At 28.9% G+C, this 24,499-nt stretch overlaps 2 protein-coding genes across 3 annotated transcripts in view; one reads left to right on the top strand and one right to left on the bottom strand.

Moving 5' to 3' along the window:
• LOC129960360 (uracil-DNA glycosylase-like) overlaps positions 1-24,499 on the bottom strand; it is a 148,891-nt gene that overhangs the window by 73,119 nt on the left and 51,273 nt on the right. The gene's annotated exons all lie outside the window — the stretch shown is intronic.
• The window catches only part of LOC129960359 (uncharacterized), a 163,211-nt gene that overhangs the window by 8,058 nt on the left and 130,654 nt on the right, over positions 1-24,499 (top strand). The window contains exon 2 of one of the 2 annotated variants that reach the window (XM_056073760.1): positions 21,087-21,151. The exons of the other annotated variant lie outside the window; for it this stretch is intronic. The gene's annotated coding sequence lies outside the window, so the exon portion shown is untranslated. The remainder of the gene's footprint in view (positions 1-21,086; positions 21,152-24,499) is intronic. 2 annotated transcript variants of the gene reach the window in all.

Genomic DNA, 24,499 nt, shown 5'->3' on the forward strand with positions numbered 1-24,499 from the left:
CTAATGAAGCCCAGATAAGTCTGAAGTCTGCAACGTTTTGAGCCTTCTTGCTAATATTTCAAAACTTACCAGCACAGTAAAAATAAAAGGATAACTTACATAAACTTCAGACAGGAATAGCCAATAATAATTTGTAAATGAGACAGATAATAGAAATTAGTAATAAAAGGATCAATCATCTCTTTTTAATATGATTATGAAACTTATGATTATGAATGTTATGATTATGATACTGGAAGGCATAATATGAGATTATGATCCTCCAAGAAAGCTATCAGACATCATAGTAAAATTTTGTAAGTAATCATAACTTGAAACTAAAACAATAAAATTTAGTTTAAAATATTAATGATTTAACCAACGAATTCATTTGATTTTCCAATAGATAATAATTCCTAATTGAATATACATCCTGTATATGAATATAAAAGATATCTGAGATATTTTATCATACCAAATTGCCTTTTGTGATTTATAATAAAACCGAACTTAAGTTAATTACAGAGTTAAATATCAAAAATTCCATAAATATAATCCTGTACTCGTATCAAATCCATCATTGGAAGAAAAAGCTCATTCAGTAAGGAAAGTTTAATAAATGCAGTATTTAAAAGTTTTTTCTACGGTTCCTGCAATTGCTATTTTATATATAAAAAATTATGAAACTGAAATAATAAATCCCGTAGAGTCATGTTCAGTCTATTATCTTTTACTCGATTTTGGAAGAGAATAGAAATAATTTATTTACTCTGTTAAATCTTTTGACGTTTTTTTCGAATTCGGAAAAACTCCTCACACCTAAGGAGATGTAGAAAAGAAAACAAACAAATATGCATAGAAAGAAAAAAATTCGGAATATTGTGAATGTTGTAATTTTTGTCCTTTTTATCAAAATAGAACTAAATATATATAAATCAGCAAATCAATATTATTAATAAAAATAACAATTATTTTATTCTATACTTTTTGTGAAAGGATAACAATTTACAGCAAATAAAAAATAATTTCTACATGACGTTTGTATTCAGTCGTTTCGAAGAATTTCATTGAAATAAGTCTACAATTTCTGCTGAGTTTCGCAAAATCCGCTCTGAGCGTGCACATGAAAAACTGGCCACCGCGTATTGCAAATCAAAGTTTTGTACCCCTTGCAAAATGTACGCGATTGCGGCTTATCTCTTGCCGATAACTAACCCGTCATCAGAAGCGAAATCGTTCGCCGATCCCTTTCCATTTGCCATGCCACAAGGAGCCAAGAGTGGCTTCTCTTCTTATTTGATTCCGCCATCTGTCTGGGAACGTGTTTACGGAGAGAATCCTACATTATATTTGTATTGATCACAGTAGAAACATTTCTTTTTAACTTTTATCTCTGAAATCTACTGTACAAGATGATGAAAATTAAAATATTTATAAAATTTATATTTGATTTTTATATAGAATTTTAAAAGTTATCCCATTTAAGTGAGATATTCTTCATATTTCATTTACTGAAACAGACGTTGTGTAAAATTTATAATTGCGAAAAAGATGATTTAAAGATTGAATTTATAATATAGCATAAGAAAATTTTTTCGGCTTTCTTTTTTTTAGTAGGAAATGGAATAAAAAAATTAAATTTTGACTTTGATATATTTAACGAAAAAGAAATCGTTTGCCGATCCGACCCCACTTGCTACGCCACAGGTAATCAATAACTTATCAATCGGCGTCTCCTCTATCTTGATTCGGCCATCTGATTGGAACGTGCGTAACGGAAAGAATCATATATTATATTTATATTGATTACAATGCAAATATTTCTTTTGATTCTTTGTAATTCTTTTCTATTCTTCGGTTCTTTATAATTCTAATTCTTTTCTACTCTTCGATTCTTTATAATTCTAATTCTTTTCTATTCTTCGGTTCTTTATAATTCTAATTCTTTTCTATTCTTCGATTCTTTATAATTCTAATTCTTTTCTATTCTTCGAACCATTATAATTATAATTCTTTTCTATTCTTCGAACCTTTATAATTCTAATTCTTTTCTATTCTTCGAACCTTTATAATTTTAATTTATTTCTATTCTTCTTTTATATTCTTTTCTTTTCTCTAAAATTTACTATTTAATGAGATGCAAATGAAAATATTAACCCCTTGAACTATAATTTACACTCATGTCCATAAATTAAGGATATTGAGAGTCATGCGGAAATAGAACTCCAAAATACATATATCACCCGTAAAATGATGTAAACACATCTTCAAAAATCATATGCAAATTGCTGGAAGCCACCAGATGACAACGATAGTAAGTTACAATTACGAGAGTGTAGGAGAGTGATGTATAAGGAATATAGGCAAAGAAGTAAAATTGTTCGCAAGCGCTTTATAAGCCTTTCAGTGCAATAACAGCATAGTTATGATACAAAGGACGCATTTGGATGATTTTTTACGTGGTACAAATATCAGCCGTCTGGAATGTGGGCGTACTTAGCTGGAAGTATCCGAGGAACTTGGAATCGCCCACAGTGTCATCTCCAGGCTTTGGCAACAATTCCAAGATGATGGTAATCTGAGTAGACGTTACAGCACAGGTCGCCCCCAAGTTACAACGCCGAATGAGGACCGGTATTTGGAAGTTATTGCCAAAAGAAACAGAAGAAGCACAGCATCAAACCTGTCTCGTCAGCTCTCTTCAGCCACTGGTACGACAGTTTCAAGGCAGACCCTGTTCAGACGCTTAGGGCAGATTGGTCTAAATGCTCGTAGACCTGTCAGATGTGTTCCACTTACTGCAATTCACTGTCGCCTGCGGTTAGCCTAGTAGAGAACATGTATTGTGGACACCGCAACATTGGGCTTGTGTGATGTTTTCCGCCGAGTCCAGGTTTAGCTTGCAGTTCGATTCTCGCCGGACATACATATGGAGAGCACCAGGTACCCGTTACTACCAAGAGAACATCTTTGAACGACACCGTTATGGTGGTTCAGGATTTCTCGTTTGGGGTGGAATTATTCTGGGTTCCAGAACTGACCTGTGTGTTCAAATTAGAACCATGACAGACCAAATCTATCGGGACATCATTCTGGAACAACATGTATATTTGTTTCCTGGCGCCACGGTTGCAGAATTCGTGTTTATTGATGACAAGGCCCATGCAAATATCATACCGAATCATGACCTCACCGTGCAAATATCATAAACGAATGGCTTTGATCGGAGGATATCACCCGTATGGAATGGCCAGCATTCTCACCGGACTTGAATCCAGTAGACCATGTGTGGGAAATGCTTGGTCGACGAATTGCAGCCCGTCAACCACTTCCTACATGTCTACCGGAACTTCAGAGAGCATTGCTTGATGAGTGGTGTAATATTCCCCCAGATCAGATCGATAATTTGATACTTATCATGCCTAGGTGTTGTACGGACTGTGTTGCATTGTCTGGGAGTCATACTATGTATTAACCATCCTACCACCATATAATAATGGGTTTTGTAAGTAGTTTTTTTTTTCGTAATTTGCTTCAGGGAGCAAAAAATCACAATTTTTATTAATGATATCAAATATATAGCATCTTTTTTGCTCTTTACCTTTTGTTTAATAAATAGGCTTTACAAATAAGTCACATTTGTTTTGCTTCTGACTCTTTCTTTTCCTGAACTTGCATTATCCTTAATTTATGGACATGAGTGTATTTTCAGTCATCACTGCTCAAGGAGGCAATTTAATTTGATTTGTTTCAAGAAGAGGGACTGCTATAGAAATTTACGGTTTATATAAATAAAACTTTTCATAAAAAGAATCAATTCACAGTAATTTCTGGGGAAAGCAACTCGCCATTATCAGTTGGCTTAAGGAAGTCCATGACGAGCTGGACACGTCATTTCAGTTCAAGGAGTTAATAGAATTTATATTTGATTATTTTGTTAAATATTAAAAGTTATTGTCGCGCATAATTGGTACTTTCTTTATATTTAATTTCCGGAGATAGATGTTACAGATATTATGTATATAAACTTCAGAATTTTGAGAAAAACTGAATTAAAAAAGTCTGAATTTCGATTATCGGTATGACAGAAAAATATTTCCGGTTTTCCTTACTTTAATTTTTATGCAGAAAATGATGTAAAAACTTCAATATTAACTTAAATATAATTTATTTAAAATTTGTTCTTATCTGATTTTTTAATAAAAAAGGAAAATTATTCACCATAGTTTTGCTTAACTAAATAAGCGATAAGCCTCTTTTATTTAACAAGCAAAAAACAATCTTTTTATCTTATTATTAAGAAAGGATTTGGATAAAATAAGATTTCTGTTTAAGACAGCATTCCTGATCCAAAAATAAGGGGAGTAAAAGTGTTAGAAATAAATCCCATTCATGAGCATTATATAAATAGTCCCATCTTAATCTCTTGTTGAAAGAGAAACCTATTGAAACATAATATTGAAAGGGAAACCTCAAAACTAATTGGGAGGTAAAAGAGGAGACGGAAAAGAAAAGAAAACACCTGAAGGTAATTACTTTATGCTTGGATCATTATATAAATGCCTCTATTAACTGAACTTTGCTTTATTTTGATTAAATAAATACTTAGCTCATATTTCTAGGAAACTTTTCAGTTGAAGTAGAAATATTTTGTCAGACATTTTGTTTAAAATTTTAATGATTCCTGTCACGCAATCAAATATCTGAAGTACGTAAACAACTTTCGAAATCTTTAGTATAATGTAAAAAATACCTTAGAAAATTGATAAATTTAAGAACTATTTAATAATAAGAGAAGCCTTTAATTTTTTTTATATGGTATAAATAATCATAACTAATTAAAGTAAAAATCTAATAAATAAGTAAAGCATTTCAAATTTTTATATGGTATAAAAATTAACTTCATACTTATACCAGAAATAAGCATCATTAAGAATTTCTGAATAAACTGCGAAAACAATTATTGCGCAAAAAGTTTATCGGATATTAAACTAAGGATTAGTTGGAAGTCAAAATATGAATAATTAAGTAGGAATGTAGGAAATAACATTTCTTGGTAATATATAAATTACAATTAATTGCAAAATACATTCGAGGAAATGCGAAAAAAATGATAAAAGTGATTAAATAGTCTTCTGAAAGGAAGTGTTATTATGTTAAAAAACAACTTTGTGATGGTATGTTAGTAATTAGCTCAAAATTTGAATTTTTTTTCCTCTTGCAGTAAATTTCAGAATCTTAAGTAGATTTTAAGATTTAAATGAAATTATTGATTAAAAGAGACCTCCAGTTACTTTTAGTGGGCCTAATTAGTACAATTTAATATTTTATGGCGTAAAAACTTTAATGATTTTATATTTTGAAATTTATATACAAGGAACCATGTCTTTTTTTTTTTGCCGAGCTTTCGATAAATGTACTTCTCCAGGGCTATTTATCTCAATTCGAATTTTTCATCCAAGTGGTAATCGAATAAGCAGATACTAACATACTTTCTTTAGTTTGAAGAGAGAACCCTGATTCACGAGTAGAACTAAATTTTTGTTTCTTTCAATATTCAATTTTGTCCTACAATTAATATTCACTCGAAAGAGTTGTTTACGATCAATAACGATGCTGAAACTCCATTTTCCAGCCATTCCACTACTACTGTAATTTAATTTTGGCAGCAAAAAGTTATTTTCTGTATAAAGAGACCAGATTTTCTGAGTTTCAACTCAAATAATTCTAGATGTTAAAGGGACATTTTTGATAAATTTTTTTTAAGAAATAAAAAAAAGTTTTCTTTGAAAAATATTGAAAACACTGAATTGTTAAAAAAATTGTAAAAAGATACAAGGAAACGATTAAAAAAAACGTTAGCAATATCATTGCCCTTTTTCTTTTTTTTCCCCTTTGCTTGTATCCTGAATCACTATCTTAGTCACATAATGAAACTAGGCTGATTCGAAAGTGATGAATCAAATGAAGATTCTATTTATTAGAATATTCTAATAAAAAAAACTAGTTGTGAAAGTGAGTACAGACAGAGAAAGTGTTATTTTTTAAAATTAAAAGCATTAAAATAGATTCATTTTTAATATTTAGCTGTTGTAATAAATAATAAATTATTAATAAATAAATAGTGAATAATTTCAATGAATAAGATGAATAATTCAGTGAAGTATTTTTTTTATAAAGAAATAATGTACATCACTTTTCGAATGTAATAACTACACAATAAAATTTTAAAATAATTAATGTGATTCACATCTGATTAATTCAAGGGTTTGTTTTGCTTCTTAATGCATTACGGAATAATTAAAACCTTAATTGAATTAGAAGTCTTAAAATATTATTGTTACGATAGCTAGGAATATAAGATGCGGGTATATTTAACTTACCTAAATAAATTCAAATTATGGAGGTATTTCAATATTACATTAATCCCAAATTCAAGAACTAATGAAAAATGTCGAATTACCGATGACTTCGAATTAAAAAATTTCGAATTAGCCATTTTCACTGCATTTGTTACGTACTTCTTTAAACTATTAATTTATAACAAGCGATTCTTTCTCATGTTAAAAGAATTATTTATGATTCTGTATTGTTTTAAACGCAAGCAATCTAGGTAATTAATAATGTCTGAATTTTTTAGTTGTCTGAATATTGCATAAGAGAAAACTCTATTTAGGTAATGGTATGGGTTTCTCTTAAAAATTATGACTGAAAATATTAAAATAATGAACTTTAATCTTATTACAAAAATTATTATTAAAATAAGGGACGTCGTTCTTGTTTCTATATTTTAAGACTTGAATTAGGATTGTCGTATTCTTTCTGCTCGTATATTAAATGATGTTGAGAAAAACAGTTAAGATGCCTATTTTAAAATTAAATCGAGATTATTTTCTTATTCGAATTTTTTAGTATGGATTCATTACTTACAAATAAAAAAGAATAGTTCAATCTTGGATAGACATTCTATTCAAAAGTAATATAAACCATTGATACTTTTTAAAGCAGGGACACAAAATCAAAACCACAGACTTCTAAAGCTAAGGTTACTATTTTATATTTCAACCCATTTGATTATTAAATAACAAATTTTAAGCAAATTTGTTTTAAACATTCTTCTCAGTTTCAAATAAAATGTAGCCTAGATTTTATTGGAATACTTAAATGGAAATGGCTCCAGGGTATTAATAAAGTGAAACCCAGTGATCTGGACACTCGTAGTCGATTGATCTCTCTCCGGAGTCGAGGTCAACGACACTCTCCGTTGTTTACATTGCGTTCTCCCCTCTACTCGATCATAAAATGCTGAAAGTAAAGCTGGAAATTCAACCGAGTGTCAACTTAATGGTGAATTTTTCAACGCAAAACGAAAACATGTTTTTTCTCCCACTCTCAATCATTTGACAGAAGTTTATGCTATTCATTTTTTCGGATAGATTTTTCTAGCATACTTTTCCTAAGATGAACTGAAAAATGGAGACAAAGTAAATAAATGGAGCAATCCATCAATCCAGATTGCTACGAGACAATTTGTGAAAATATTTATTAAGTATTGGTCAGTATCTGTGGTGTGGGATTCTCCTCCAAATACAGGCTTTAAGTTATCAATTCGCAATCTTTTGATCATCATTTTCTACATAATAACTGGATCTCACCTCTCTTTCTGATGAATAAATATATAACCTTGAATAAATAATTTTAAAATATCTTCTATTATAGTAATATGTAGTTAGCTGATTTTTAAAAGGTATTTTTTTTTCATCTGAGAAATACATAGAAAAAGTACTGCAATCATCGAATAATCCAAAATTGATTTTTTTGGCGAAATTTCACGTTTTAGACCTCCAAGAATTTGAAAAAGCCACTTTTGGAATTAGTGTATGTATGAACAGCATAGCTCAAAAATGTAATTGACAAGACAGATGAAGTTTGGTATGCTGTTTCTACATTAAATTTGTAGATTTATATCAAATTTTGAACGAATTGTGTTTATCTAGTCCGTCAATGTACATGTGAACAGGATAACTAATAAACTTCTCAATCTAGATGGATGAAATTTTTGCATACTGTTTTATCCGTAGCTTTGTAGATATGTGCCAAATTTTGGTCCAAATACACCAAATGGTTGAATGTCTGTTGGTCTGTTGCTATCCTGATATATGTAAAGATGATGACTTTAAAGTACAACATGCTACATAAAGGGAATTCTTATATGGCCTTAACGTAACAATTATAGCTATTTAACAGACTATAGACCAAATGTATCGATTATGATAGACAAAATTATATTTATTATCAAAATGATATAGAAAAATATTATAATTTTTCTCCCATACTACGGAATTTAAGACAAAATGCGCCAAAGCAGAGGGGAAAACATTTTCTGTGATTTAAAATAGAGTGCATTTTTTCGGTATTTAAAGCTTTCATTAATTAGGTTTGGGATTTATCTTTTTCAAATCTTTTCTTGGGATTTATCTTTTTTCTATTCTGATAATTCCTAGCGACTCGTCTTTTGTTATTCCTCGTCAATTTACGAGAAATGTACTACAAGTTAAGAATTCTTGTTTTAATCTTTAATTTTTATTAAAGAATTTATGGTTTTCGAACCGAGTTTCGTTTGGTAAAGAATTAAGTTTGCTTTTTTTCTGATCTGTCTATTACTTGTTTGGAGAAATACCGCGAAAATTAAAAACTGAAGAAAGCGCGAAAGTAATTTCTTAATTCTCGAAGAAACTATAAAAACTCTGTAATGAAAAGTAATGATTTTGAATGAGGTATTCACAACTGCTGAAATGTAATATTTTTTATTTTACTTCAGATTATCTTTACTCTGTTGTTATTTATCATTTCAGTGATTTCGAAATGATATTCTTTCAGCAAAAATGCAAAGTAGTGCGAAGATAATTGACTATTTGTATAGAGAATGATTTTTTAAAAATCGAATACGGCAAACTAAGAGTTGAAGGAAGGTAAACTAAGGACTGAAGATGAAAACAACACAATATATATATTTTTTTGTGTGAAATAAATGATTGTAAAAAACATCATTTTTTGCATAAAATGTATCAAAACTAAAATGTTTTTGATCTTTGCGATTTCTGTTCTGTGAATGCATTAATGCTGAATCTGTCATAAACTTCGTCGTTAAGCTATAATAATACTGAACAGAAAAAATTAGGTGAAGGACTGTTGAATGAATGAAGCGATAAAGCCAATTGCGCTGGCAACCAACTTAATTATACATTATATTACACACTAATATTATAAAAAATTTGGATAAATAATTTATTTAATATGCACCAAATGAGAACAAATTAGTAAAATAATAAAAATGAAACAAATCTTTATGCTGATTTTAACTTTTCTTTTAATTCAAATGAAAGTTTTCACATTTAATTAATTACATTAATAATAAACTAAATTTACCCTGAGTATTTCTCGCTAGAAATCTTATAATGATTTTAAATTTTAAGTATTTTATTTAACGTCGTTTATTTCAATAACCTTTAATGTTATTTCCACGCTAGATGGTTTTTTTTTTATTATGATCGCTGCCAAATTAAATGCACTGCTCTGTTTTGATTTTGTAATTCATTTTGCCTTTTCCATGAGGGAAAAACATGTGAAGCAGCAGCCCAATGTAAGAAAATTAATAACCAGGTGATAGATCTTAAACCCGGATATTTTTATTATAAGACTGCGATACCACTTGAATGAACTCTGTTGAAAGAAATTGGAACTACAATTTGTATAACTAATTGCGTTGCTTGTTTATTGCAAATAAATTCTATATTATTTTTTAAATTTAATCTGCGACTTCTACGTCATACTTAGGCAAGGACAGCTTATTGAAATCAACAGACATTAGGTTTACATATCTAATAGTTTCGTAGAATCCAAATTGGATCTTACGATCTTCTTTTTCTGAAATAAAAACATGCGATATTTTACAGTGTTTTTCGATATTATAAAACGTACAATATTATTCGATTTTCTGAGTATTGTAAAATTATATGCAATATTGCCCAATTTCTTCTTGCTATTATTGTCAAGAAGCCAATCATTTTTACTTAGATTTGAAACTTCCGAATGTCACGCAAAAGTTACGCTATTTCCTTAAAATATATCAGATATTGAAGGTATTGTGCCATTTTCTGCAATAATCTCCATAAGAATATGCCTCACTAAAGCAAGCATCATTTCGAAATTATTATGTTATGTAGGCTATCTGCAATAATCTCCAGAAGAATATATCTTACTTCCAGCAAGTATCATTTCGTAATTATTATGCCTCTTTAAAGAATACATTTCAGAAAAATTCTCAAGACGAGTCTGACCACTTGTTCACCAAAAAGCACCGAATATAAATTCCAAAAAAAAAAAAAAAAACATTCCCTCATTAATAATCAGTCAAAGTCACCCCCCCCCCCCAATCATTAGAGAGAAAAAAAGTCTCCATTGAGTTACACAGAAAAAAAAAGGTAATAAGTAATGCACTAAAAATAGCTTCCGTGACTCGATGAAGTTTTAGCGTCGAAAAAAAAAAAAAAAAACATTTTAGCCTAAACGACTAATTTTGGATGGAATAAATCTGAATCATATCTCTCTTAATCATAAAATCTAGCATATTGTGGTGTTAACACTATCAACATCCCACGTTTGAGAATTGTCTTATGATTAAGGAGCAAGCATTGATTACATGTGACAAGCAAGTTTCTCATGGACATCACGTAATGTTGCATGTCGCAAGAGGAGTCACATAAGCTTCAGTTTTCATCATTCTTTATCAGGCTTTTGGAAGCGTGGCTGAATGGTTGACTGACAGTGAACTGAATTGCGACTGAGAAATACACTGAAACTACTGTCGCAGGTTTTTTTTTATTTCTGCTTTTTTTTTCGTTCTTGGAATTCTTCGAACTGATTTTCACAGCATGGTAGGAACAGGTATGGGCGTGTATGAAACCTTTTCGGATCAAATGAATAATATATGCGGTGAAACGAGCTTACAAACAAATTAATAACTTCAATGGGTCATCAAATCATTAAAGAATCTTGAAAAAGAATGTAAAAAATATGACTGTATTGTGAAGTTCCAACGGGATCAGGCTCATACGTTAGTTTATTATGATGTATGATGAAAGAATCATCTAAAATGACTGTTCTGTAAAAAAGAAAAAAAAATCCATAAATCATCGTTGTATCTAGAGCTATTAAATTTGACATATTTTTACTTTCTGGGTAATAAGTAAAAGAACAATTTGGAAGAATATTAAGAGAGAATTTTTCAAAATTTTCATTGGATTTTTAATTAAAAATGGATTAGAGGTTAAACGGCTTTTCTTCATAGTTTTGAAACACACTATTGCAAAAAAACTATTTTTACACCACTTTAAAGTTAAAAAAAAAACTGTTTATTTATATCAATTTTTTTTCTGTGCAATGTTTCTTCCAATTTTAACAGTTTTTAAAAAAATGTTACATAACAATATTTTTTATTTCATTATTGTTATTGCATTTATATGCATTCGCATTGCGACATTATTATATTCATGTTTTGTACGCTTACCATTTTTACTAGATAATTAAAGTAAAATTTTAAAAATAGAAAAGAAATTCGAATTTCTTTAACTTTTACACCTCAGGATCAGAAGATGATACAGATTTAATGTCATCTTCAATAAAAGAAACAAATAAAATTCGCTCTTTTAAGAATAGTAAAAGATTTCCACAGTTAAAAATAAAATTCTAAATTTAGAGTACCTTAATGTTTGCAAACTGTTATTATACATGTTTGCAAACAGTTAAAAATCAATTTTGATTTTAAATGGTCAATTAAAATACAATTTTTAAATTTCTTTATTTTATAAATTTGTAAGTGCATAAATCTTCATTTTAATCAATTCAATTTTTTGTCGTAGTTCAGTAAATAAGAATTTTTCGACCTAATTAGTTATTTAAAATAAAATTTTTTTCACTAGTGAGTCGACAAATAAGAAAACAATTCACATAAGTTAGTAAAAGCGTATAAGATTTTCAAAATTAAAACTGAAGTTTTATGTGCTTTAATGTCCTAAAACCGTTACATTTGTTTTAAGAAATAAATAATGATTCTGAAACTTCAGTTTAAATATATTTTGAAATTTCTGTTTACCTTCCATAAAATTTGAAATGTATTTGTTTGATATGAAGCGTATTAGAATAATGAAAATGAAGAAAAAAGTTTCACGATCACTGTATCAAAGCATTAACAATACAAATATTTTAAGTACTGATCGCAATAAGAAGAAAATAAAAATAGTATGATAAAAAAATCATTATTGTTTTATTTACTATTTTTTTCACAATAGCTGTTATAACGTCTTAAGGTTATTAACTAACACTGCCGAAAAACTGTCAGTAATATGTTGAAATTTGATTGGTTCTTAGTTATTCCTAACAAATCAATGATTCTACAAAAACATGCTTCTACTTGAGAGCAGCAGGAATGAAGCGGTTCCTTTTGACAAATGAGGGAAAGAAATTGTAATTGCTTAACAGTAAGAAATTTCTGAAATATCTAGAAACTCTCGAAACGTTTATGCTATGCTAAATTTGGCGCCATTTTTGAACACACCGTGCTTTTTCTCCTTCCTCATTCGTTGCAAGACTCTTTTACTCTGTAAAAGCTGCTTTTTAACAATGATCCCTCTATAGCAGTAAAAAATAAAGAAAGAAAACAAGCAACAAAAATAAAGATAATCAAGACTAAATTGCTCCGTAAAACGATCCTTCTATAGCAATGAAAAAAAAAAAAAAAAACTAACAATGAAAATAAAGCAAAAGCAAGGGGTTCAATTATAGTTTATTAATTTTAAATAATAAACTATGTAAAAGTTGTTTTCTAACAGTGATCTTTTTTTATAGCAGTAAAAAAGTTAAAAAAAAAAAAAAACGACGAAAATAAAGCAAACAGGAAGGTATTAAAATACAACTCATTAATTTTAAATAGATATAAATTAAAGTAAACGCAAAAAGGAAAAAAAAAAAAACTTAAGATTTTATAAGACTGAATGACGTAAAATTCTTTCGTAACTTAAAATTCCATATTTTCTTTTTAATTAGTTTTATGCTTTTTAAAACATGATTATTGTCTTTTCAATGACATTAATCCAGCTTACGCAGTTTTATGTTGTAGCTGTCGCCGAGAGTGTCCAATCGATAGAATTACATAGTGTTATACTTAGTCGTCTGGATTTGCCCTTGAGAGACGTTACCATGATCTGACCTCTAGGTGTTCTTAGACTAGTCATTCTAACCCTTTCAGTGTGAATATGCTGCTGTCACGGCTTCCTAATTTTTTGTTTTTCATTTCAGCCGAGAGAGATGTTCGCGATTTAGTTTTCTCTCTGAATTTTTTTCGTATTCTGATATGCATTAGATACTGCGGAACTTATTCATTAGTAGCTGATAGGATCACATTAAAAGTTCTATTTATACAAAAATTGAATTATAACAAAGATTTGGTCTAAAAATAAATACAACAAAAGAAAATGGCACTTTTTTTTAACAAAAAATGATTTATTTTTAATATGTAGCAAATCTAACTAATTAAACATAATTAAGTAGCAAATAATTTTAATAATAAGTAATAATAAATATAAATATTCTTTAATAATTTTTAAAAAGTAAATTACTTTAATAAACGATAGATAGCATTTTGAATGTAATTGTGTAACAAAACTTCAATATAAACTATATAATTAAAAACTAACGGAATTAAACTTTAAAAAAATAAGATCTTTTAAGTGCCTGCCTTTTCATATTGAATTCATTTTAAAACAGTAGAAAGCTCGAGAATATTAGAGACCTTAAATCATTATTCTGAAACAATCACTGTGGATAAAAAGGAACTGTTGAATTATTTTAATCATCGAGAAAATTAAAAAGAAAATATGTTTTGTAGTTTTTAGTTTTGATTTCGTATTAATCAAAATAAATTTGAATTAGAGATGGTATTTTAATATTATGTAAATAGGAAATTACAGAGGCCTGAATAAAAATTCAAATTCAAAACGCTTGAATTAGCAACATCTTAAGGCTCTGGAAAAAGGCAAGTGAAGCATTAATTGGTGAGATACAAGCAAAATTAATTATGTATAGTTTGACACATTTGAAACGAATATTTTCAATTTAGAGATTATTTTGCAATATTTGAAAGAGCCGTGCTGTGAAAGTTTTCGCAACTCTAATATTCCTAGAGAAAATCCATTTTTTTAACCATTTACAGTCCGATGATAAGCTTGAAATGCCAAATTTGGTGTTACTTTGTTTCGGAATTCTTGAGATAATTCAAATAACTTAAAAAATGCATTTTAACAAAAAATGTAAATTAATGCCTAGGCAATAAATCTATTATGAACTATAATTTGCCTGCCATAAGACCCGTTCCACACCAGATGGTTTCGATCGGCTGAGAGGTGGTAAACTGAAGATGTGAATGGGCCCTTTCACACTGTTCGAAAGATTCCTTTTCTCAGCCCGATCGATTCGATAATGTCGTCTCCACGGCCGAAAACTGGCCGGACCAAATCATTCAGTGCGAAGCGAGCTTATCGTACTAATTTGAATATTTGCATTGGTATGCTCATAATTATGCATCTAGTTATTTTTTTAACTCTAAAAGATTAAAAAGCATTTTATATTATATCAATATAAGATTGAAAATAATGTTTTTCTAAATTTAATTTTTCAATTCTTCAATGTTCTGTCGGTGCTTCGTACACGTATCGAATTATAGCTTTTCAAACTTACTAACTAAAATGAAATAGTTCAAAGGTAATATAATTCTATATAAAAATTATATATAATCCTCAAATATCTCAAATATTTTATGGAATTTTTTAAAAATAAACAATAAATCATTTTAATAAATAAAGAGTTATTAACTATAATTTAAAAATGTTTGATAATTTTTAAAAAAATTGTAGGAAATAAGTAATTTCAACAAGAAAACATTATGAGCGTTATGATTACAACAATTGCACAATAAAACTTTAAAATAAATGGTATAATTATTATCAAATGATAATCATTTTTTAAAAAATTGAATACATTTTACAGGAGTAAATTATATGTGAATTAAAGATTATAAAAAGATCATAAAATAATTCACTGACGATCATTAAGGACATATACAGATGAAGTATCTAAAAAACATTAGGACACAATTCAGGTTTATAAGATTTAATATTAATACAATGTATAGAAACGAAGCAAAGTGAATAAATTATCACACTTCACTAAATAAAAAAAAATGATAACTCAAATATAATGCAACTTTGAATACAATTTTTGCTAAAATTTAAAGAAAAAATAATCATGCCAAAAATGCACCCAAAAATATTCGAACACTATTCAGTAAATAAAGAAATTAATCATAAAAGAAATAATGTATATTTTATTTGGCTACAGTCACATTTTATGACCTCTTGCAAACGATTTGATATAAATTTATCAACCTGGTATAAAATAATAGATATGTTTTATCGTATTCTTCAACTAAATATTTTCTGAACTCACTGTTTGCTAAAGATGTAGAGGTATCTAATTTTTTTGTTACAAATAATCCCAAACTTTACGTTTTCTATTCGAAAAATATTTTGTTTGCTTTCTTAACGCGACAATTCCATTTCTCAAAAGCTTCTTATATTAAGCTTCATCTAATGTTTGTTCTCCTAACGTAAAGCCTTCGTCTTGATATTTTCCCACAAAAATTATTGTTCCTTAAAATGTTTCTAAAAGTCTGAGGATTTATTGATTTTAAAAATTTTATTTCTGTTTCGGAATTCCTTATTCTCCGATTAATGTTAGCTGTTTTCGCAATCCACCACTCTGGAGTTTCATTTATTTCTTGGAAATCTTTGATGTAGTTACAACATTATTTTTTTGAACCCACAGATAATCACTTTCACTAAAATTTCTCGGAAATCCTTGATTTATCTTTAATATTATTTGCTTTCTTATATCTGTGTATTGTATTGAGTAGAATTCTTGGAAATCCTTGATTTATCCTTAATATTATTTGCTTTCTTATATCTGTGTATTGTATTGAATATAAGAGACTTACTCAATTTCAACATTTTCCTATACCGCGAGTTAAAATCTCATCTTCAAGTATTTCTTAAATATCCGAAAGCCTCTTTATATTTTAATCATTTTTACTCATATGAAACATTTTTCTGAAATTTTGTTTCGAGAGGTTTTAGAATTTACCTATCTTTTAAATCATCTTTCAGCTTCCCGAATCAATTTAATAGTGCCCGTTCTCGGAAGAGTTTTTTTTTATATGTAAATGGCTTTGAATATGGTGATATATATTTAACTTGCAAAAACAACTTAAGTAATTTTTTTTATAATGTTTAGTTTTGACTTCTAGTTAACCATGAAAACTGGAAATTTAGACAATATTTTAACAGATAGTAAGGGCTGCTGGTGGATTCTAGACTATAGTTAGAAGCAGAAAGTGAGAATTTTAACCCTCTGACCGTAAGACCGATCATTTTCATTACTAAAGTAATGCCAAATAAATGGGTATTTAAAAGGTGTTCCGGTTTGAGGATTAATCGAGAAGTATAAAAAATTACTTTTTTTATGTCATTTCAGTGAAATTGCATATCTAGCTTCATAAGCATTTTTGTGAGAAATTATGATTTTAAATTATCCTTCATGCATTGGTTTTGATATCCTCCACAGTTTAAACTTTAAAGCCGGCGTCCTGGCATAGGGGTAGCGCGTCTTCCCCGTGACCTGGGCGTCCCGGGTTCGAGTCCCGGTTCGGGTATGGTTGTTCTTCCTCTGTTCTATCTGTGAATTGCGTGAATGTGCCCTCCTGTAAAAAGGGGTTGTGCAAGCGAATGTCTTCGCTGTCTTCGTAACAGCGGGCTTGTCCGTGGCAAGCGCCGTAAGAAAAAAAACAACAAATTTGAAAACTCTTCTAACAGAAAATTATGTTTAAAGAATTAATTAGATTTAAGATGTATTAAAAGAATAATAATCCCGGTACTGATGCTTTAAATGAAACTCTCCTCTTTAACTTGTATGTGTTCAAATTTTCTGGTAATTAAAAATCGACAATTTTCAGTTTGAAGCGACGCAAAATTTGAGTTGAAGAAGGAAGTGCTGTATGTCTCAAATGAAAAATCTCTGCTAAATTATTTCACAAGTTGCACTTCATTGAATTATTTATTCGTATTTATAGATATAACAGAATTATTGATTTAATTTATAAGCTATATTGGTCCTTATGTTTGCTATGAAAATTTGGACTTATAACTCTGATAACAGAATTCTGCCTAGATTCTAACCCTTATAATCCATTTTAACACAGTTGTGGGTATGAATCGTATAATATTGGTTTTCATTGTCTTGCAAAATTTCACGAATCCTATATCATCTACCCTTGTAAACTACATTATTATGCATGCACTTTTATGAATTAATTTTTTAAAACTACTTTTATGAATTTATTTTTTTGAAACTATCGAGCACTTTAAAAAAGAGAATAGGGTTGATGGATTATGTTCTTTTTGTCTTTTCTTGTGTATCTAAAAAGATAGTGTATGCTTAAATCAGAAATGTACCATAAGTACAGAAATGTATGTGATTCTAAAAAATTCAATTAATCTATAAATTAATTTAATTTATGGGTTATTCTATAAATCAATTGATTAGAAAGAGAAATAATAAGATTAAGTAGTAAAATTGATGTTAAAACTTTCAGAATGAAAATATTTGAACCAGTTTTGAACTGTTTTTAATCCAGATGCACCATGTTCATAAGCATTAAATGCAGCAGCAGTTTTTGTACCAGTTTGCATCAAATTCTTCCCATACTGAAGTTTAACTTCTCTGTCATACTGAATTTTAACCTTGAACTCGGAAGAGTAATTCGATGCATAATTATTTACCAAATACAAGGAATACTTGTTTATTGCACCTACATACGTATATACAGTTTTTAAGCTGAATTTCTCCGGAAAAATTAAACTACATTTTCTTACCACTCTGAACTTTTCACCAATCTTTACCAATCAAAATTTAATAATAATAATAATAATAAAACGCCAAAATGATACACTGTCTTGAATGGTGGTTGAAAGGAAACATCCGAGTGCTAAGGGTTAAAATATATGGAATTTTGACTTTATTTTCGTTTATTTTAGAAGGTCAACCACTTCTAAAAGAAACTAATATCATTTGATTTATGAAATTGGATCTTTCAAACTGTGTTGGTTTTTCCAATTCGACATCTATAACTAAAATATGACGAAACATTTATCTATCCAAAAAATGAGGATAAATTTTGTCCTCGACCCAGTATCAAGAGCAGTTACGAATTCAGTCTAACTTTTATTCTTTTCGAGTTAACCTTCCAGCTATGTATCTCGCGATACACGCTGCATAAAGAGTAATATATTTTCTGTTATATTTTGCTATTTCCGCAGGATATCGTAGCCTTTTCTCTTAATGTATAGAGTTGAATTAAGTTAATATTATTACATCATAGCACATGAAAAAAAATTGTCTTTGTTCCAGCAGTATTTGAATCTATTTGGGAAAATTGCATTAGAATAGCGAGTTTAAAAAATGGCATGTGGAGAATTATGGCTTCAAAGTAGGCTGTAGCTATTCACTGTCGCTGCATGCATAAAACTGATTTGATCTTATCACATTAGCTTTGTATTCTTTTCCTGACTTTGAAGTGCTGAAATATCTATTATAGATTCATTCTAGATACAAAACTTCGTTAAACTCATTATAACTCTGAATTTTGAATAGAATCAAACATTTTTGCAGCAAAGTGGACTCCTATTTATATACGTCGTTTTTATAGTATCCTATAATTGTATCAGATGAACTACTCGACCAGAAAAATCGTGGGAAGCCGTAGAAAATAGATAATCTTCCAACACACATAAAAAAAACCTATGCACAGATCTAGGATTAACCGACTAACAGCGCCGCATGAGTGCATTGTTTAGCTCTTTCATTCAAGATCCTTTCGAAGGGCATTCTGTAATCGATTATGCATCGTTTATAGCAATAGTAATTGAAATGAAAAACAAAACAGAAAATTGTAATTTTTTTGTAGGTAATAGAGTATTGTTTTATATCAATTTCACATGTATATCCTGATGGGAAACACAAAGTTCAGAACCCCGAATTCAAGAATTAGGAAATGGCAGAATACACCAAATACTGCAATATTCTCAAAGAAGATATAGTCGGAAGTGGAGTCATGAATCGGAAACAGACGTTATTAGATGCAATCATAATAATATTGGGAGTCCTAGAATTCTGGACACATTATTTCAATGATTGCATCTAACAGGATTGTGCCCGATTTCCGACCCTAGGTTGCGTTTGAGATTCCATGTTCTATGCACAATATTGTTGGATTCAATGCGTTCTATTATCCACTTAATGTTTCGTCATGAAATTTGGATCATCTTGTATAGTGAATTCAAATGTAGAACGACTTGCTGATTCGACATATCAAAGATCTGATTTTTCAAATGCCTTATACTTGTGATACAACAGCAAGTGCCTATTTTTTTCCTTTACGCAAAATAATCTGATTCAGAGTTTTTTTCATTGTTTCAATAAAATAGAATTCTAAATTTTTTAAGTATCTGTGAGTTTGTTTGAATCGCGATTAGAGATGAGTATAAAATATTTATCTGCAACATTTATAGTTTGCTGGAATCCAGATGCTCAATAATTTCACTCATTTTACTCTGCCGTATTGATATAAGTAACGTCAATATTTTATCATGTAGCTAGATTTTAGGATTTGATTAAATCAAGATGTCAATTTAGTAATTAGATTATAATTTGCTTATAAGTTGTTGTAATTTTATATCTTAATTTTTTTTCGCAAAATAATTTTTTTTTAAATCGGACATTTCCGTTGTGATTGAAATGTCCTTTTAATTTTTTATTCCTTAGAAATTCTTCAGGTTGATCAATTCTTCAAAATTTAATAATAATTTTGATGATTATATAATTTAATTATTTTCTGTAGTCACTCTAAATAATGATTTAAATATCTACCATAGTAATGAAAAAGTAATTGATGCAAAAATTTGTACTTATTCTAAGTGAGCGCAGTTTGAAGCAAAATAAACAGTAAATCGGAAGAATTCACAAAGGCGATCTCATGCTTTAACAAATAACTTTTTAGATTGAGAAATTGATCTTTATATGCTTGTTTTTATAAAGTTTAATTAAGGACCCTCCAAGTGTTTCCATATTAAATGAATATGTAAATTCAAAATGAGTTGAAATTATTTGAATGTAAATGTTAATGCACCTATTTTGCTTTGTTGCTTGTGGGTTTCGAAAACTGTTTAGAAATCAATTATGTGCAATGACTACGTTATCTTGAAACATCATCTACTTGAAAAGGAGTTTGAAAACCGCTATGGGGAAAAAATCACCAGCCCCCCTGGAAACAGCATGCTGCTTCAATGTTTTATGATAGCTCGTTACGAATTTTCTGTATATTTATGCCTTGATCTTGTGTTCCTGTCCTCCTTATAGATTATGAAGTGCTATTCTGAATCACAACGAAGGGAAGTAAAACTTCATTAAAATTTTCATCATTATATTTTTATACCGAAATTTTATTTCAGTCTCAATCTTAGTTACCCGGTTTTCGAATCTAATCGAAATCTCTTAGTTTTCATAAATTTTTGCTATTTTATATATCTTTGAGATTGCAATTGAATACGCAATATGTCATTCAAAATCCTTCAATCCAGATGTTAAATGGGGAAGTAAGTTTGATTTCTTCTATAAAAATCGAAAGCAATGAAAATACTTTTATTTCTCATATCTTTTTTGATAACTTTTATTGATCATTTTCGAAATTGTTATATGTTTAGAAATTAGTAATTTAAATGCAGATTAAAAGAATTTAAATATTTCTAGATTATAGGCATATATATTATATTGAAGTTAAGTTTATGGAATTGATATAGTTTAAAATACATATTTAAAAAAACTTCAAAGAAGGAATTGGAACTTAATCATAAAGGTAAGAGTATCCTTTTTTCTTCTCTTAGTGTGAAAGCTGTCAACTGCATACTGGGAACATCCGCTGGAAGGAAGGAATCGCTACGTACTTCAAGTAAGATTTTTTTTATGGTTATTTTAAAGTAAACCTGTATGTGGTAAATAAAATGCAGTAGTTGTTCTGAGGCCTAAATTTCAAATTAACTTTTTTAATTAATTAAATTTAAATTAACTTTATAAATTAATTTTTAAAATTAAATTAAATTTGTTAACTTTTTAAATTATTTTTTTAATTAATTTCTTAATTTTTTTTAACTTTTTAAATTTAAAATTATAGATTCATGCCAAACATTTCAATGGCACATTGAAGTCAGCATCGTTATTTAAAACTTGATTTTTTTGTAATTTTTTTTTATTTCTTGCTTGTGATAATTTTAATGTTTTTATTCTGTATTGTAAATAGCTAAATATGAATATTTTGGAAAATTAACTGATTTATTTCTTTTTATAAGTGAGTAATTATCAAAACCTGTTGATTGTCGTGCAACAAGAAGCAGATAGTCTGTAAAATTCTAGAATCTTTTCAGCATTAAATTTCAGTAAAATGATAGTATTTATAGTCCAGTCGTATTATCATGAAAAGTGTCAAAATATGAAAAAAAAAAAAAAAATACAGAACAGCATCTGTATTGGTTTAAGTTGTGGAGTTGGTTACCTAATATAGGATTTTAAATTTACTCCCGGATTTGTTAGCAGATTGAAGGGGTGGGGGAGGGGAATTGAAATATCGATATTTCGTGTTTAAATAAAAAGTTATTAATCTGAGAGAAAATGTTTAAAAAGTAATATATATTAAAAAAACCTATTACATGAAAATTTGAATGAACAACAGCTTAATTAAATTGTAGTAAAATTTTTTTTAAAGTGGAAAAATATTTTTCACTTCAGAGAAATTTTTGGAATTCCGCAATGACTGGTAAAATTTTTAGATTTATATCTATATCTTCTTTGATAAATTCGACTTAATTAAAAGAAGTAGATCGACAAAGAATGTCTATAAGTACATTTCTATTAGTAAGAATTCGCAGAATAAAAAAAATCTTATTCTAAAAGTGTTTTTTTATACGACTTCAAATGATATCATAATAGTCGTTTTGAAAAAAAAAAAGCTTTGGAAATCAAATTTGAAGTTAAAACTTTATCTCCATCGTTAAGTCCGAATTCCTTTTCCGAAGACAGTTAAGCTCGCGAACATTATTATTTAATATTTTTTGCGGATCAGTCTCCGAAAAGCAAGATTACTTTTATTCTTGAAATTTAATTTTCACCGCTTTGTTTCTTGAAAATCGACCATTATAATGTCACTGGAAATCGTAGAATAATGCATCTTCTTTCCACGAATTCGTACCGATAGAAAATTCTTAGACATTTTTCGATGATTCTGTTTTTCCCGAAAAAATTGATTTAAAAAGATAACGCAGATATGAACAGGAAATTTTTACTTGTTATTTTCTTCTATTTAAGACACGCTTAAGACTAATTTCCGTCAAATAAAAGATACGAAAAATATTTTTCAAAATTGTAATTGTAAGAATTTATTCCTAGTTTAATAAAGTTATCTAAAATTATAACTCATTTTATAGATACATTTAATACCTCCAACTTTTTAATATAAGCTTTTCTTTTAAGATTAATAGTTTTTTTTATTTAAACGCAAACAATCGGTGTTTAGCTTTCAACCTCCTCCTCCTATCCGGTAACATATTTGGTGTAAATGTAGAGGCCTAGTTTGGATAGGTTCAGCTCATCAACTTAAACCAATAAGTTTGCTGTTATGTGCTTCTTCAATGTTAAAGTACAGTTTGACCACACTAACAGTTTTTAATGATACACTCAATACTCAAATCAGATATTCAAAGGAGAACTATTTAGAACCTGCTATATGTATTCTTCATCATGAGATTTTCATTTTCATTCTTCATTTCTGTACGAGAATTTTCATCGAAAATTCTTTTACAGAATTCAGTAATAGTTCCCAAAAGATTTAAGAATTCTTAATGAGGAGGGTCTATATTTTAACTTTAACATCGCTACCTACTCCTTCATCCAGAATTATCAGAATTCCCACTCGGTGAGAACGGACAAACGTGAGAAGAAAAAGTGAGTCAAACCTGTTTGAAAAGTCATTTAAAAAGTCTACAACTGAGGACAAAACAAAGTAAAATGATATACATGGCCGCATTGAGGCTTTGTACAAAATTTACACAGCCGAAGTGCAAATCTTGGTTATTGAAAGATCTCAAATATAAAACTGGTACTAGAATAATAATAATAAAAGTAAAACATTAGAAATGGAAAAACAACAACACAAAGAAAGAATAAAGACAAAGAAACAAACACAAAAGTACTGGTATTTATTTATTTAACTATGTAAGTTACCAAACGATATCATAATGGGAGAATCACTATGCTCCATGACATGTTAAGATGACAGTAGGTAAAAAGTTACAAGCGATCACTTCTTCAGCGAATGATATAATACACGGACATACAGACTTTGATTGTACGCCCTGATTTTAAAGCTTTGTTATGCAATAGATAGTTAGTGTACTTATTCAGAAGACTAATACTTTAAGAGATAATATTAAAACTCTGAATGTAATTATCACAAAAATTTAGCACGCGCTCTTTTTGTTTCGCGCCATGCTTTAAGTCTGTAATGCAATTTTTCCCCAAATATTCTGTAAAACGCCTCTGTCATTGCTAACAAAAACAGTCTTTGTACGGATTTCATATCAGTAATGGTTGTTGAAAATGGGGACCCTACTTTAATAAAATGTAATCACATCTGTGGCTTGGTTGGCCAGATGACAGAGATAAAGAAATTCTATTTTATCGCCAGTATTCCCAAATCGCACGTGTGTTTTCTTTTTTCTGGTGGTTTGTAGATCTTGTTTGTAGGCCTCTATATCTAAAAAAACATAACTGATCTGAAAATCCATTTCATGGCCACTATCACAGCATTGACAAACACATGCTACAGAAATTTTTTCAAAAACTTAAATACTATTATATATGTCATTAAATACTAATAAATACTATTCATTATATATGTCATTAAATACTATTATATATGTCATTAAATACTAAAACTTAAATACTATTATATAACATTAAATACTTGATATATGTCGTGTAACGAAAGAAGCGTATATTCGCATTTGCAATACTTGCATTTAAAATTTGAAATTACTTCTTGAAGTATATATCTTTCAAATAAATATAGCAATCACTTGTTGCGCTGTTAAGCTTTAAAAACAGGACATTCATTTTGACTTATTGGTTGAAATATCAATAAGTGATAGAAAAAATCTTTCGTTTCAAATATAGAGTTTTATTACAAATAAAATTGCATCGTTTTCGGTAACAGAGGAGCTTCAGACAGGAAACTCGACTACACCAA

This window comes from Argiope bruennichi, chromosome X2 (genome assembly GCF_947563725.1).
Source record: "Argiope bruennichi chromosome X2, qqArgBrue1.1, whole genome shotgun sequence".
Classification (NCBI taxonomy): domain Eukaryota; kingdom Metazoa; phylum Arthropoda; class Arachnida; order Araneae; family Araneidae; genus Argiope; species Argiope bruennichi.